The 14,808-nt window shown below is 38.0% G+C and overlaps 1 protein-coding gene across 2 annotated transcripts in view; it reads right to left on the bottom strand.

Moving 5' to 3' along the window:
• Positions 1-14,808, bottom strand: part of RASGEF1A (RasGEF domain family member 1A) — a 151,256-nt gene that overhangs the window by 85,015 nt on the left and 51,433 nt on the right. The window lies entirely within an intron of this gene.

The raw sequence follows: 14,808 nt of genomic DNA, 5'->3' as shown, positions 1-14,808 counted from the left end.
CCTCCTCTGGACCTGTTCTGAAACTCTCATAAATCTGGATTTGGGTCTGCCTTTACCACTCGCTGTGGTCTTTCACTGAAGTTGAAGTGTATTATGACTTCATTTTACTTACAAAAAAGAGATTAAGCCTAATTGCAGAACGGTAATCAAGATGTGTACAAGAGAGACAGCAATTTGGATGATAATTTTGAAATAGTAAGAAATGAAAATAATCACTAGTGTTAGCAAATAGAAAGTTCCTGAGTTCTTAGTGTACCGTATAAAGAACTAATTACAACAATATTGCTGAAATATTAATGAATTTTCTTGAGGTGGTGAAAGATGGGTGGGATCCCAGTCAAATGGGGTACAAATATACCATGATTTATTTATACATTTTCCTACTTCTCAAGTAAGTCTCCATCTTTATAGCTGCGATTCTTGAAATGAGAGCGAGTTTCGGCATTCAGTTGCTGATGCCAGTAGCCTGCAGTTTTGCAGGCTTTCACCCCTCACTCTGCACGCTGCTCATTGCCCAGGACCTTATTTCAGCCCCTTCCAAAGCTGCTGGCACTGTGCTGAGCCAGGCCCACCTATGGGCTGATGTCCTGGCCTGTCCCAGTCCCTAGGGAGCTGCCCCGGCTTCTGGTAGGTGTAGGAATGGCCCTGGCTGCCAGGTTCTCCCCTGCCACCAAAAACAACCCTCAGCCATCTGGTTGTGTGTCTGGACATGCTGTCAATGGGAGATTAATCATGTGGTATATTGTACAAGTAAGTTAAGATTGTTTAATTTTCTACACTGATAGGATAACAGTGAAAAGGAGATAGTTGAATTTGTGCCTTTGATTTCTGCTATAATTTTGACTGTTTCATATTACATTGCAATGGATGAGGTAATGGTGTACAGGCTGGTAAATATTATATCCAAGTTTAACCTTCTCTGAAAGCACTGCTTCATGATCTCCGCTTTGTGTATGTACTTCAAATAAATGGCATTGGAACTGGGTGGAAAGAGGCTTATAATTCCTTTTAGGATAGTGATCTGTATTTGGAGAGCAATGGCATCCACAAACTTGCTAAGAAATGAGTTAGCTGTAGAGTACTTAGAGATATCTATCTGTCGAACTCATTAATGAGCACATGATTTTTTTTTTCTGGTTTCCCAGAGAGGGTTAATGCATTTTCAGATCTCTTTATACTCCTCAGTGTCTTTGATAAGATGACTGAGGTTAGACGATGCCTGCCATGACCAAGCTGAGAGAGCTCCACTTGCACATTAGGGAGCAGAGCTTGGCAAACAGTGAAGATGGTCTGAGCCAAATGCAACAAAATTTAAGATTGCAGTAAAGTACTGCACGAAGATTCAGTGTCACCAGTGCAGAAATGCAGCAATTGGCTATAGAGCAGTATGGCAGAAAAGAGAATGGGAGTGGATGATAAGCTAAATGTGAGCAAAAAATGTGATGGCATGGAGGAATGGCAGCGGTGTGTCTGGATGGGATGGCACCAGCACCACATTTTCAGTATGAGGAGCAATATCTGCCTGTGGTCCCTTGCAGGGTGTGCAGGTGGTGAGGCTGATGTGATTGCAGGCATAAAAGGGAAATGTAGAGAAATAGGAGAGTCCAGGGAACTGCAGAAAAATGATAGACTTGAAAAATGTGATTTGTGAGGAAGGCTTTGAAGATCTGTTTTGGCTGAGTTTAGAGAAAAGAGCCCTTGGAAAAATCTGAAAAATCTTGTCATAAGTAGAGTGGCACTCTCACTATAGGGCAAGGCAAATGCCATGTTACTTAATTGCAGCAAATGAGATTTTGATGAAAAATGAAGAATGCAGGTTTTCTATGTTAAGAAATAAACTGTAGGCCTGTTTCCTTAGGAGATTATGAAATAGTTTTCCTGAAAATTTTGATAAAATGGATTTGGTGTTGTCTGCAAAGTTACTAATTCAAAGCAGCAGTTAGCTTAGATCATCTATTCACCTTTCCCTTCCAGCTGTGCATTGCTACGTTTCTGTGATCTTCAAAGAAATTCACTGCATTATTTATTCTGATAGGAATGACTCTATTTCATCTGTCGAAATGAAACTGCATGAAATTACACTTTGATTACTAATCTGTCTGAGACAAAGTGTTAGGTTTTATTGTTTGGAAACTGAAGTATAGTGAAAATTCCATGGGAAATCAATCTTGTAAAGGATACAGTTGCCTGAAAATATTGTGACAGGGAATACTGGAGAAACTCAAAGTAATAGTCAAGCATTAATTGTTCATTGCTTTTCCTATTGAACAAGTGTTTATACAAGAAAATATGTACTGTAAAAGCATATGATGCCAAATACAGTAGATAAAGAAAGGGTAATTTCTTGACTTGTGAAATGGTCAGTGTTTACTATAAATTGATCTATATGAAGTTTTAGTTTAATGAAGATTTGTGTTTGTAACATGGAAAATATGGAAACATGGAAGATGTACACAAGAAAATGAAAATTGCTGAACACATTATTTATTCAATACAAAATGTCTGGTCGCATGTTTTTGCCGTAGTTATTTTTGGCAGTTGGAGAAATTAAATCATAGAATCACAGAATGGACCACAATGATCATCCAGTTCCAATCCCCAGCTATGGGCAGAGTTGCCAACCAGCAGACCAGGCTGCCCAGAGCCACATCCAGCCTGGCCTTGAATGCCTCCAGGGATGGGGCATCCACAACCTTCTTGGGCAACCTGTTCCAGTGCCTCACCACCTTCTGGGTGAAAAACTTCCTCCTAATATCTAACCTAAACCTCCCCTGTCTCAATTTAAAACCATTCCCCCTTGTCGTATCACTATCCACCCTCATAAACAGCTGTTCCCCCTCCTGTTTATATGCTCCCTTCAAGTATTAGAAGGCTGCAATGAGGTTGCCCCAGAGCCTCATGTCCAAACCCCCTTTGTTCTGTCCAACTACAATATTTAAGTAGTGCAATCCACATGCAATCATTGTTCTTAACTCAGGAGAAAGCAGAATCAATCTCATCATGTTGAGTTCTGAGCTGAATAATTTTGAAAACGAGCTGAAGTGGCCAACCTGAATTCAGATTGAGGCAGCTTTGACTGTGTGACCCATTTAGACCATCTGGAGCTATAGTTAGTGTATGTGTCATCTCAAATTGATAAGTCACTGACTTTGGATATGCAATTTATTTATTTTCTTAATGAAATGAGTAGTTTGAGAGTATGGTTGCAGAAGGTTTGCAATTTGTTTCCAGTGCGTTTTAATTTTAAGCATAAAATTTTGGAGGAATTTCAATTGTTAAAATGCTGCCCTGAGGTTATCCGAGTTAATACTTAAGAAAACTGTGGGTTTTTTTTTTTTTTCTTCAAATTGATCCATGAATGGGAAGGAATCACAGTGGCCACCATGAAGCACTTGCGCTGCTCCTCTGTCAATTTGCTGATTCCAGCTATTGTGGGCTTGTTATTATACATCAGAGTCTTTAAAAATCAATTTCCTCCCTTTGCTGGCTTTTCTATAGGCCTATCTGGTCCCTCATTCCTTTTCTGTGATATATCATGGTACAGCTCTTGTACTCTTGTGGTTTGTTTGTAGTATTTCCTGTAGTGTACTTAGCTTGTGCAAAGCTTTTGACTTGCACTGTTTGGTTATGTTAGGTCCTTTATTCTTTCTGTTTTCCTGTATTTAAATCAACTTTTTTCTCTGCTGCCCAGATAAAGGTGAAGATCTACCTTTTTGAATTCAGTAGGAGACCAACCAGTGTTAAGACAGGGGAAAAAAGACGATGCTGTTCTAAAGACAAATTATAGTGATATTACAGATTCTTACAAAGACTAAATCATGTAATCTCTTAGCTCAAAGTACAGTATTTCCACATTGCAGTTCCAAAATTATATCTGTGCTCTACAAATTTGGAAAATTATGTTGTGTCAAAATTAATCAATGCCTTCCTTCCCCTGAAGAACTGAGTCTGTAACATCATTTTCACTTTCTCAGGAAGTATTTTGTCTTCGTTGCTTTAAGTCTCTACTGGATGTTTATTCTTGAATACAGTCCATGGCAAAGGACAGAAATGTACCCAGCTGCTATTTTCAAAATAAGGGGGTTGGTATTTGTGGTGCCCTCTTGCTTAACTTGTAGGCAATATGTGGCTTTTGGTAATTTAAGTGGCATTTCGGGGAAAAAAATTTATGTTTTTCTGTTAGATTTTAATGAAGTTATCTTCATAGCAATCCCACCTTTACATCTTCTTAGTTCTATGAACTTTTGCAGGTAGTCTTTGCTGCAGTTGTTAATGAGTTTTTGCTGTATGGCTAGTAAAGGTTTTAGTCTGCAGTGTTGCACAGTACTTCAAGAACACAAAATATGAGTAAAATATTTTTGCTATTAGCTCATTTGTGCTACTACCTACTTTATGTCTAACTGGTCACTTAGTATAATAAAATCAAGGTATAATTCCATATCAGCTGGTATTTAAAGTCACTGCTTCAGTTTCAGATTGAGGGAGAATTTGCTGGAGATGAAGGCATGTTATTTCCAAGCAGTATCACTTGATCTGATTTATAAAAAAAAAAAAAAAAAAAAAAAAAAAAAAAAAAAAAAGCCTGCTGTGAAGTTGTCTCACTTACGATGTAGTATTGTTGCTGTACAGTTGACATTAATGACCTCTAATGGAGTAGCAGACTGTTTACTTTGCTCTAATCTCACTGACATGAAGGAAATGCCCATTACAGGCAGGTTTTCCAAATGTGCGATCATTTCCTTTTGTGGAGAGCCACAGTGAACCCTCTAATGCTCTCAGGGCAGAAGACATGGCACTTTGTCATATGGAGGCCCCTCTCTGGGATTCAGCTTCTCAGGCAAGCCTTGAGAAAAGACATCCCCATGTTTGCTATACTTTCTATCATTCTCTGTGCTTCCCTAACTACCTCTCTCTGCTTTTCAAAAATTTAATTTTTGTAGCACTCCATGAGGAATGCAAGACTAACCTAATTAAAAATATAGATATTATGGAAGAGTCCTAGAAATCACCAGCTTTAGATCATTCATTAAAATAAATCAACAGCAGTTGAAGATAACGGCATCAAACTTCCTTGTTAAAAAGCCATAAAACAAGTGTGCAGTCAGAACCTCCACAGGTTTAATAATCTATATATGTGAGCTTGCTGTTATCCCGATTAGGTTACCAAAATAACAAATGTTGGTCCTCTCTTAGGTTTTTAAACATGGCTCTGCCACCCATGAACTTATAACAACCAAAAAAACCCAACCTTATGCACCTCAAGTATGAGATGTTACACAGCTGAGATACCATTTGACATGAATAAAGGAATAAATGAGATACCATTTGACATGAATTTGACAGGAATAAAGGAGAAGTCAATACTGTAAATAGGCAAAAGGAAGACCTGCAAAAAGAGTTTAATAATTCCTGTGAAATTAGAATTATGTTCTTCCCGTGTGCTGTTTGAGTAACATGAGTAATAAAGCATAGCTTATTTCACTGATTGCATGTTTAATAGTGAAATCGCATTTTATTAAGCAAAGCAGGGTTTGTGTCAGCACTTCAACATCAGGTGTTGAGAAATTTTAGGGGAGAGGGGAAACCTGCAAAAAATATAGAGTTTTCGCGTAGCAGTTGGCCAAAGGATTTGTTCAGAGAAGCTATTTGGTTCACTTAACTAGCACAAAGCACAGACAGTGCATTTCTGCAATCATTTTTTGTTACTCATTTGTGCACACTAACTGTTTCAAGTGCTCATCTAAGTTCATGCTTTACTTGTAATTTGGTACTAAGTATTTGACTGATTTTGTCTGTTTTTCATGTCTATGAACGGTCACAGACTGACATTTTTCCTAAATGTACTCCACAGAAAAACTGTCAAATTATTTCATCAGCTCATTAACAAACAATTGTGGAAATTGGCTACAGGAAAACTGACTGAATGTTCTGTTTCAGCTGCAAGGCCCGGGTCCTGTGCTGGCATAGGAGTTGTTATTTTTGTTATCTTCCATCACATTTCTTTGCATTTATTATTTTCTTCCACTGGAAAGGCTCCTTGCTGATTCAAGGCTGGTATAAATGCTTTCCAGCAGTGATTTCTGTTTACGTGAGCTGCACTGCCAGTAACTTCATTCATTTAGAAATACTGCCAGTAAATAGACTATTCAGAGAAAATAAACACAGATGCTCATAAATACAATGGTAAAATAATTTAAAAATTCAAATAGTATTAATAGAAATTTATTTCCAGTATTGTCACTGATCTATGTACAGAAAAGTTGTTTTTCTCCTCATCATTATATTTTAAGTGGATGAAATGTGCTGTGTGTATATTCACAACCATCACTACAGAGCAACTAATAAATTGATATCAGAAATTTATTTACAGTTTGGCTTGGTGGTTTTTAGGGGAAAATCTGTAATACCAACTGTTTTCAGAAAGTAGCTTTAGAATGGCGCAAAGAACTTCAAGGAGTTTGAAACACAAAAATCGCAAAACAAATTTCAGCATTCCTTTTAAATGTGGTTATGGTGGAGTTATTTAACTCTATCAGATCTTTTATTTGAATTTAGAAGAAGTGAATTTCTTTTTCATGGGCATTTGCATTTGATACAGCAGTGATTACACAGTCTCTTACAATCTGATGTGAGCACTGTCTTGTAACTAAGGAAGCATAAGAAATATGGTAAAGAAGGAAAGAAATGGCAATCATTCCGGCTTAAATCTTTGTCTTTGATGCACACTGTGTAAATCTTCTCCTTATATAAATATATACGAAGTTTAAATAACCTGAGTTGTCTAAATTTAAGACAGAAGAATAGTGCCTTAAACTGCAGTAGACCTGAGGCTTCTTCAGTGCTAATTAACTTATGTAGCTTGGTTGGTTGGCAGGTTTTAATCACTATAGAATCTCCTATGGGGTATTTGAATTTATTTTCTTTTTAGAAGCAGAAACATATATATATATATATATATTTTTTTTTTTAGGAGATGTGTGGCTTTTTCTGTACTGATTTATCACGATTTATGTTCTTATATGCAGACAAGCATTTAGTTTCCTAATTGCACGTTTTCGAACTTAAACCCTCAGCAACACTGACAGGTATTGCACTGAGGACAGCTAGCCTGCAATTTAATTTCCTGAAGATCTTGGATTTTTAATCTTAATCAATAAGGAATTGGATATTTGTAAGTATTTTTATGAGAGTGTCCCAGATGATCTTTTCAGAAGTCGAATGTGCAAGGCTTACCTTATTTAGGTTTTCAACATTGTTCTTTAGGAAGTAGAATAACAAAAGCTAGAGGGTAGTTGGTTTGCTTTCAGACATGTTGCTGCTGGTCTCACTCTCTGTATGCTCTCCTCACTCTTCTCTACATTATCTTGAGAAGCTGATACCCAATCAAAACCTAAATGATAGGTTCTTTTCAAGTTATTAGTTGTTTTGTTTAACTGTATTAAATCAAATATTTCTTTCCCAGTTATTCCACTGTTACTCTGATTTAACTTGTATTTTTCTCTTATGAGGCAACAGTGGGAGTCACAAAGACATGGATATTCCTCTCCATGAAATCAGTGATGCCAATCACATGTAGGGTCTTTTACTAGAGCTGGCAGATAAATCAGAGTTACAACACTGTGTTCCCACCTCATTTACCAACTAGTATCAACTTATCAAGCAATGTTCCTAAGTGCAAAAGCCAGCTTTAAGTGTTTTAATATCCTTGAGCTAGATTTTGAAACTATAAGATAAGACCATGTAAGGTAAGATTTTATCATTTTGAGTGTGCCATTGCTTTGATTCACAGTGATCTTGCTGTTATGCTTGACAGTCACTGTTCAGTATATGTTCTAGAACAGAAGTATTAAAAAAAAAAAAAAAACCTCATAGGAAATTTGTTTGTAATCTCATTTCATGTCTTCCTTGAAAATGAGAAGGTTTGGGGACACACTTCATTTTAGTTAAAACACGTTTACCACCCCGTGCCCAAAGCTATGTAAGGTCACTGCAGTAATTTCAGCTAAGTCATTTCTTCTGAGTAGAAAAACATTAGGAGGGGAACCCCAAAAGGAATGATTCCTTTCTTGCTTTCCCTTGTAAAATATGTAAAAAGGCATCCCCAGAAATGCTTTTCTAAAGCCCTTATAAAAAAAGCATCAGGGTGTGCTGGCAGTGCAGGAAGGGCTGCAGCAGGGCTGTGGTCCTGTCCCATGGCAGCAATATAGCAGCAGAATATTGCATCTTTTCTACCTTTACTAGAGAGGAGGGAGTTTGGTGCGTATAACCTGGACCGCTGATAAGCGAGTCATTGTCACTTAAAGGAAGGAACACGTGGGGAGGAAGCAGTGCTTCGTGGTGGCTGCTCCAGGGAGGGGAGATCTGGGCCAAGATACTGAGGAGAAGCACTGGGGAGGATTTCCACTCATTGTGCTTAGGAAATGTCTTTGCTGATTTTGAAGGCCCTAGAGTAGAAGGAGACCTTTCCTGCACTTTCATTTAAGATCAAGCTCATTGTGTTCCCATCAGGAGATCCCTCCCTGAAGTCGTTGTCAGCCCAGCAGTAAGTTTCTGATGTGCTGAAAGGAGCCGAGCTCTGCTCTCTGCAAGCATTACCCCAGATAACAGAGTTACAGCTATGACTAAATGAGGGTGTTGTGTCACTTAACTCTGACAAGATGTGTTTGGTTGTGATTGAAGGCACTTTTCATTTGTTCACATCTTACGAAACTGTCTCCTGTTCTTTTAGCACTGTCTGTAACGCTGTCAGTACATTAGCTGCATTCGGGCTGGATTTTCCTTTTTTTGAAGCAATTGCCACAAATCTTTCCAGGTTCATATTTGGACAGTATTCTACCCCTGGGAAAGGCTCTAATAGCTGTAGGATTTAAAATGCTCTTTGTGGCTGGTGGTAAAGGTGTAGGAATTTCACCTGTCAGTAAAAAGCCTTATCACCTGGAAACTTGTGGAGTGAATATATTTATGTGGGGGGAAAAAAGAGGGTTAGCATAGCACATTTTATTCATATTGTTGAAGCTCTAAAATGGGGCAGATTCAGGATGTGTTCAGATTAGAAAAGCTTGGCTTGCCGTGCTCGTTGTGACATTCAGGTGATATAATTGATATGGCAGTAGTAATAAACAAAATGAACGCTCTATTAATAACATCCACTTAACAGCCATTTAACCCAGAACCATAGCACAGTATTGAGCCCTTCACTGATGCTGCTCTGCAGCACTTGCACTGACAGCACATGTTGAAAGTTAATGGGGTGCTTACAAAGAAATGTTTGGCGTGACTGACAGCTTCTAAAGATTCATTTCATATATAGTTTGTCTTGATGCTGGAGACCTGAAAAATCCATCTGCAGTGATTTCTGGTTCTTTTTCATTGCATTTATATGTGTGGTGTTTCTCTATCAAATTTGCTAAGACATTATTTGATCCCACTTCAGTGCCTCTTGTAATAGCTATGTTCAGTCATAACATCAGTAAAAAGCTGCTTAATTTTGTAGACTATCCTATTACCTACACAAACACATGTTCAATATATGAATTTATATAAACACTGTATTAAAAAAATGGCTGTTGCTCTCTGTTGTTTCTGTTTCAGCCTTTCCCACAGTACTATTTCCATACCACTTCACCTTGCTTTCTCAGCGTGCATATTATCAGAACTACAGACATGGTTCTGGTGGAGGCTTTCTAAAAGTTGGTGGAATGGTATAAAAATGCTAAAAACAAACAGAAAAGCCTTTTGCCTATCTCCAAATGCAGCAATGGAAAAAAAAATCATGTTTTTAACCTTTGGAAATTTTAGTAAATTGCATCTTATTGAAGTCTTCAGAACTTATTTTTCATATTAACGCTTGACAAATGGATTTACACTTGGACTTGTTTTCTTCCATCTAACACAACTGAGGGATGAGAGAATGCATGAGACAAAATGTATAATTAATGAAAGGGTTAAATACAAACCAGCCCAAGCTATTAAAGTCCTTCAGGCTTTGAAATTCATCTAATAGGATGCTGGAGTGGGAAGATGTAAAGGCTTTTAGAATTTGCTACAATATCTGTAGCCAGCCTCTATTAAGATCAGGGACAGTTTAGTAAGGTTTAGATTTAAAGAGGTGACCTATGCCTTCAGTCAGATTTAGATTTTAGTCAACAGCATTTGAGCTTAGACAAGATTACTATAACTGTAAAGCTGTGTGCACAGGCATCCTGCTGACTTAACAATGTTTTTGAAAAATATGCATCTTGTGTACAGGACAGACAGACGTACAGGTAGACTTGAGATCTAAAGAGTGGAATATCCAGACCTATGGAACGTAGTGAATCATGTCCTCGTGTGTACTGAACCAAGCATGGCCTGTCTACTTTACATTTGTGTTCTGGAATTTGCAAGGAACCCAGATGGGTCATTTTTGTCTAGGAGTATTAATAACATCTCCAGGTTATGTTAGTTTCTCTCATAATGCTGTATGTTGTTTCTGCAGCATACATTCATGTGTATGCTTATATGTGTACATAGATGTTTACTACTTGTATTCCTGACACGTAGTTGATGGTATTTCTTTTGTCCTTTGAGTCAAAGCTCTACACTCCACAAAATGTCTGTCTGAATAAAGATACTCTGCCATACAAAGTCCTGTTTCAATCCAAGAAATGCCTGTTGAGTTGAAAGCTGGGATGAATCTTGGTGCATTTTGAGTAGTAGACCTATGGCTTTTCAATAAATTGTACGTTCCTTTGGAATGTTTTAGGATATAGATTACAGCATTTAAAAGATCATGTACCATGCTAAGGGAATTGCATTTTCAGTTGTCATCTTGTTTGTATTTATATAATGTACTACAGATGTATTTATTAAAATATTTGAATTCATACTAATATATTAGATCAGATTGTGATGAACATCTCACTTTGCCAGAAGGTTTGTTCAGAAGGGCAATCCAGTTGGTTAGCTACGATTAAAGCTGTTCTGTGGAAACGTAGGAAAAGATTCAGCTAAGATCTGCAGGAAAAAAAAACAAAAAGCAGTATGCCAAACAAACCTTATATAAGCACCGAGCTCAAAAGATACAAGTAAGATTGTGAGGGATAACATGATGTGATGAAATATATATTTTGTAACAGAACAGTACTAGTTTAAAATAGTGGTTATAATAAATCTGAAATTAAAAAAAAAAAAAAAAAATTGTCTAGTTTGATCATCTCTATATGGTGTTCCACAAAATGATAAATTGAATAACTGAAGATTTTTCATTTTTTCATTCAAAAGGCTATATTTTTGAGAAACAGAGTTTTTTGAGAAATGCTTTCTCAAAAATATACCCTCACTCTTTAATACTAACTTTTTAACAGAACGTTGTAGTAAGGATTTAATCAGTCTCATATATGGGGTTACTGGTTATGCAAGCCTCGTTTTTGCACTGTGTCCCTTAGAAGGAAAGAGAAATCAGAAATGCTCACCATCACCAACTTTTACCAGCTAAGCTAGAGGAATAACTGATCATCTGAAGCCAGCAGCACGTGCTGTATAGCAGTTTAAAGATTCACACAATATTTCAGGTGTGAAGTAAATCGGGAAATATGAACATGCAACAATTTGGTACAGAAGTTGTTAGGAAAGCCTTGAATTCTATCTGTGGGCTTTCTCCGTACTTCTTGAAAAGTCAGATTATGTGATTTCCTTTTAAAATATATGGGGGCCCTTGGTGCAAGAAAAGATTTCTTGATGCAGCAGACCAAAACTGAGGAGTGAAATGCAAATCTTCGTCTCAAGTGTGAAGTGGCTCACTTGAAATGGTGCTGTCAGCTGATGGCCTGGTGCTGACACTTCCAGTTCTGCAGGTGCTTGTGTGCCTGAACTGCTTTACAATCAGTATGACTTGAGGATAATCCTAATTACATGCTGAAGAGTTTGCAGAACCAAAGCTGTAAGTAATTCTGTAGATCTTATATACTGGAAACAGCTCTTAACAATACTGCAAACACTGTGCTACTGTTTTACAGTCTTCGTCTTTGCGATGCTGTTGCAGAACTGAATTATATCCCAAGTCACAGCCTGCGGTTTTATTCTTGAGATTTTTCCACATTCATTTGCATTTTCTGTTACTTAACCAGTATTTTAGTTCTCAAGTTTCCCAAGCTCTTTTCTCACCCCTTTACAGTTTTAATTTGATATAAAGTAGATTGTGATGGGGAGGGAGAAGGAAGGAGGAGTGAAGGGGGAAAAAAAAAAAAAAAGAAAAAAAGAATCATATCTGTGTGTGAGGAGGGATATGGTAGCTATTTATATTGTGGTACAAAAACAAGTAGGATCTAAAATGTTATTGCTCTGTAGCTCTTGAAAAGCATTATAACCTGTTAGTTTGCTAACTCCAAGGTAGGCTTATTTAAGATGATAGATGTTTGCTTCTATTTTTAAGAAGATTTATTACACATAGTGGTTTCCCTAGACTTAACAACTATTTCACCACCCACATCTTGCTGTTTGAAAAGAGGCTGTCTTCTGCTTGCCAAGGAGAGATGTCTGCTGAGAAACTCCTGGCTTATCTCAGTAGCTTCCAAATGGCTCATTAAAGGCTGATGGACTGCACTCTGAGCAACTGCCAAGCAGTCTTGGCGACCTTTCCACATCACTCAGTCAGTACTGGGTAGGGATTTTCCACTCCGTTAGGAGGAAGGTAGCCTGTCTGTCCTGATACCCCATGTGCTTTAATGATGCAGGGAAAATAGTTGCTCTTGCGAAGTCTAAGAGCTACTGTTCTTATTGTTGTTGTTATTATTATTATGGATTTAACATCAGATTCCTGGAGAAACAGAAACAAAAGGTATTGCCAAGACATACTGAAGCGTGCTTCTGTACTTATTTCAGAATAAAGTTCTTTCCTGTCCAACCAAACAGCACAATCCTAAAATATGTGTAGCTGTTGTGAAAATTATTTCTTATCTTTAATCCCTTTCCCTGGTCAGTGTTACCAATTCACACACCTCATTTATTAACTTCTAAGTGCAAATTAATCTACAAAGCACTCCCCAGAGCAGAGCTGTCTCTTCAGTCATTAACTTCAGACCTGTAACAGGAGTGGCATATAAAAATGCAAGTGTGGCTTTTCTGGGCTTGTGTAGTAACCTGACAGATGCTGCTATATTGCTTTGCTATATGTAAGTTGATTTCCATTCTACAGCCTAGGAAGGTGGTACTAGTTTCTCTTGCAGATGCCTTAGGAAGAAGAAAAACCTCTCAGTCTCTCTCAACATATTAGCATAAAATTCATAGTTCTCTTTATGTACTTTAGTTTCTCTGTTCTACACCAGACTTATCTTCTGCTTTGATGGTTTTCTTGCCTGTGAGGTGAGAGCTAAATGTCAGTGTGCATGACAAATTACTTTTCTCTTCTGTAGATTACTTTGCAAGCAGTAAATGTGCTGTTGGCACTAGAGCAGGTTGATAACAGGCTCGAGGAGAGGATTTTCGCTTCAGCAGTAATTGAGGAGGATGAGGACTGACTGCGGGCTGACTTGAGAGAAGGGCCTCAGAAACCCAGCTAGGCTGTGCTGCTTGTTGAGAAATGGTGTAATTGTGGGAGTAGTGTTTCTTAGTGAAAATGAGTAGGAAAAGAACATGTATTCCTTCCAAGTCATGTATGTAAGACACTGTGAGGCCCTTTAATTAGTTACAGTCTGGAAGAAGCTGCTGCCTGTGTTGGCAGCTGGTTACAGAGAAGGCTGCTGTGCTTGTAGAATAGCAAGGTTCTCAGCTTAGTCTGAGGACCAACAAGGCACTGATATTAAAGACGTTGTTAAACCAGTGCCTTCAGATCAATTAGGGCTAGTGGTAATGCCAGGTGTTTTTCATATTCCCAATGGCAAGTTTACTGAAGTGGAGGAATTGCTACGTAATGCTGCTGGCTTATCTGTCACCTAGAGGGAAAAAGGACAGCTTCCATGTTGTTGTTGTAAGCGTCAGGTAAAGATATCAATATGGAAAGCATATGTTGTATCCGAGCTTCTGGTATGGCAGAACACCGTGGGATATACAGGGGCAAAACTGGTAGCAACTGGACCTTTTGGCAGGATAATTAGTTGTTATACAAAGGACTTGCATAGGGCTTAGCTTTTTGCAGAATGGGCATGCATCTAATAGATTTTGAGAGCTTGCTATATACTGTTTTCAAGAATTCATGCAAGTGATTTTGGCTATGAGAAATAACTTCCTTTGTAAATAATATCTGGCGGTCCTGCCTGTGATTCTAGCCACCTGAGAAAATCTTCTGTTTGTTTTGCTGTAGTACTATGGTTGGTTGTTTTTATGAAAAATAAAAATCAGATAAGATGGAACATTTTACACCCCTATTTACTATATAGATGGCCTAATCATTGACATTATCATTAGGTGGGGGGTAACATGGACAATTGGTAGATCTTGGTAGAATTCAGTTTCGAACGGAGGTTTCAATGAAGGGCTGCTAGTTAGTGCTGAATTGTAGAATGGCCTGAGTTGAAAAGGATCTTAATGATTATTTGGTTTCAACCCCGTGCTATGTGCAGGGTTGTCAACCACTAGAAGAAAATGGGATTTCTTATAAACTGCATGAGCTTCCTGTGCTATGGATGTATGGAAGGGTGATATAGAGTTGGCCTGCAAACACTGGGGAATGAATACACGAAAATGGTGTGCCGATACCCATCTATATGAGTCATACGTAGACAAAAGAAATGTGAGTGGAGATCAATGCAGTGTGTTCTGTATGGTACCTAATTGTTTTACTCTGCTTCTCACTGGTCACGAGCACTCTGACTTTAAGTACTGTGCACAGAC

The sequence above is a fragment of the Tympanuchus pallidicinctus genome, unplaced genomic scaffold, assembly GCF_026119805.1.
Source record: "Tympanuchus pallidicinctus isolate F22 unplaced genomic scaffold, pur_lepc_1.0 scaffold16, whole genome shotgun sequence".
Lineage (NCBI taxonomy): Eukaryota > Metazoa > Chordata > Aves > Galliformes > Phasianidae > Tympanuchus > Tympanuchus pallidicinctus.
The sequence above is the reverse complement of the archived record's forward strand: the minus strand, read 5'-3'. Positions and strand labels throughout refer to the sequence as shown.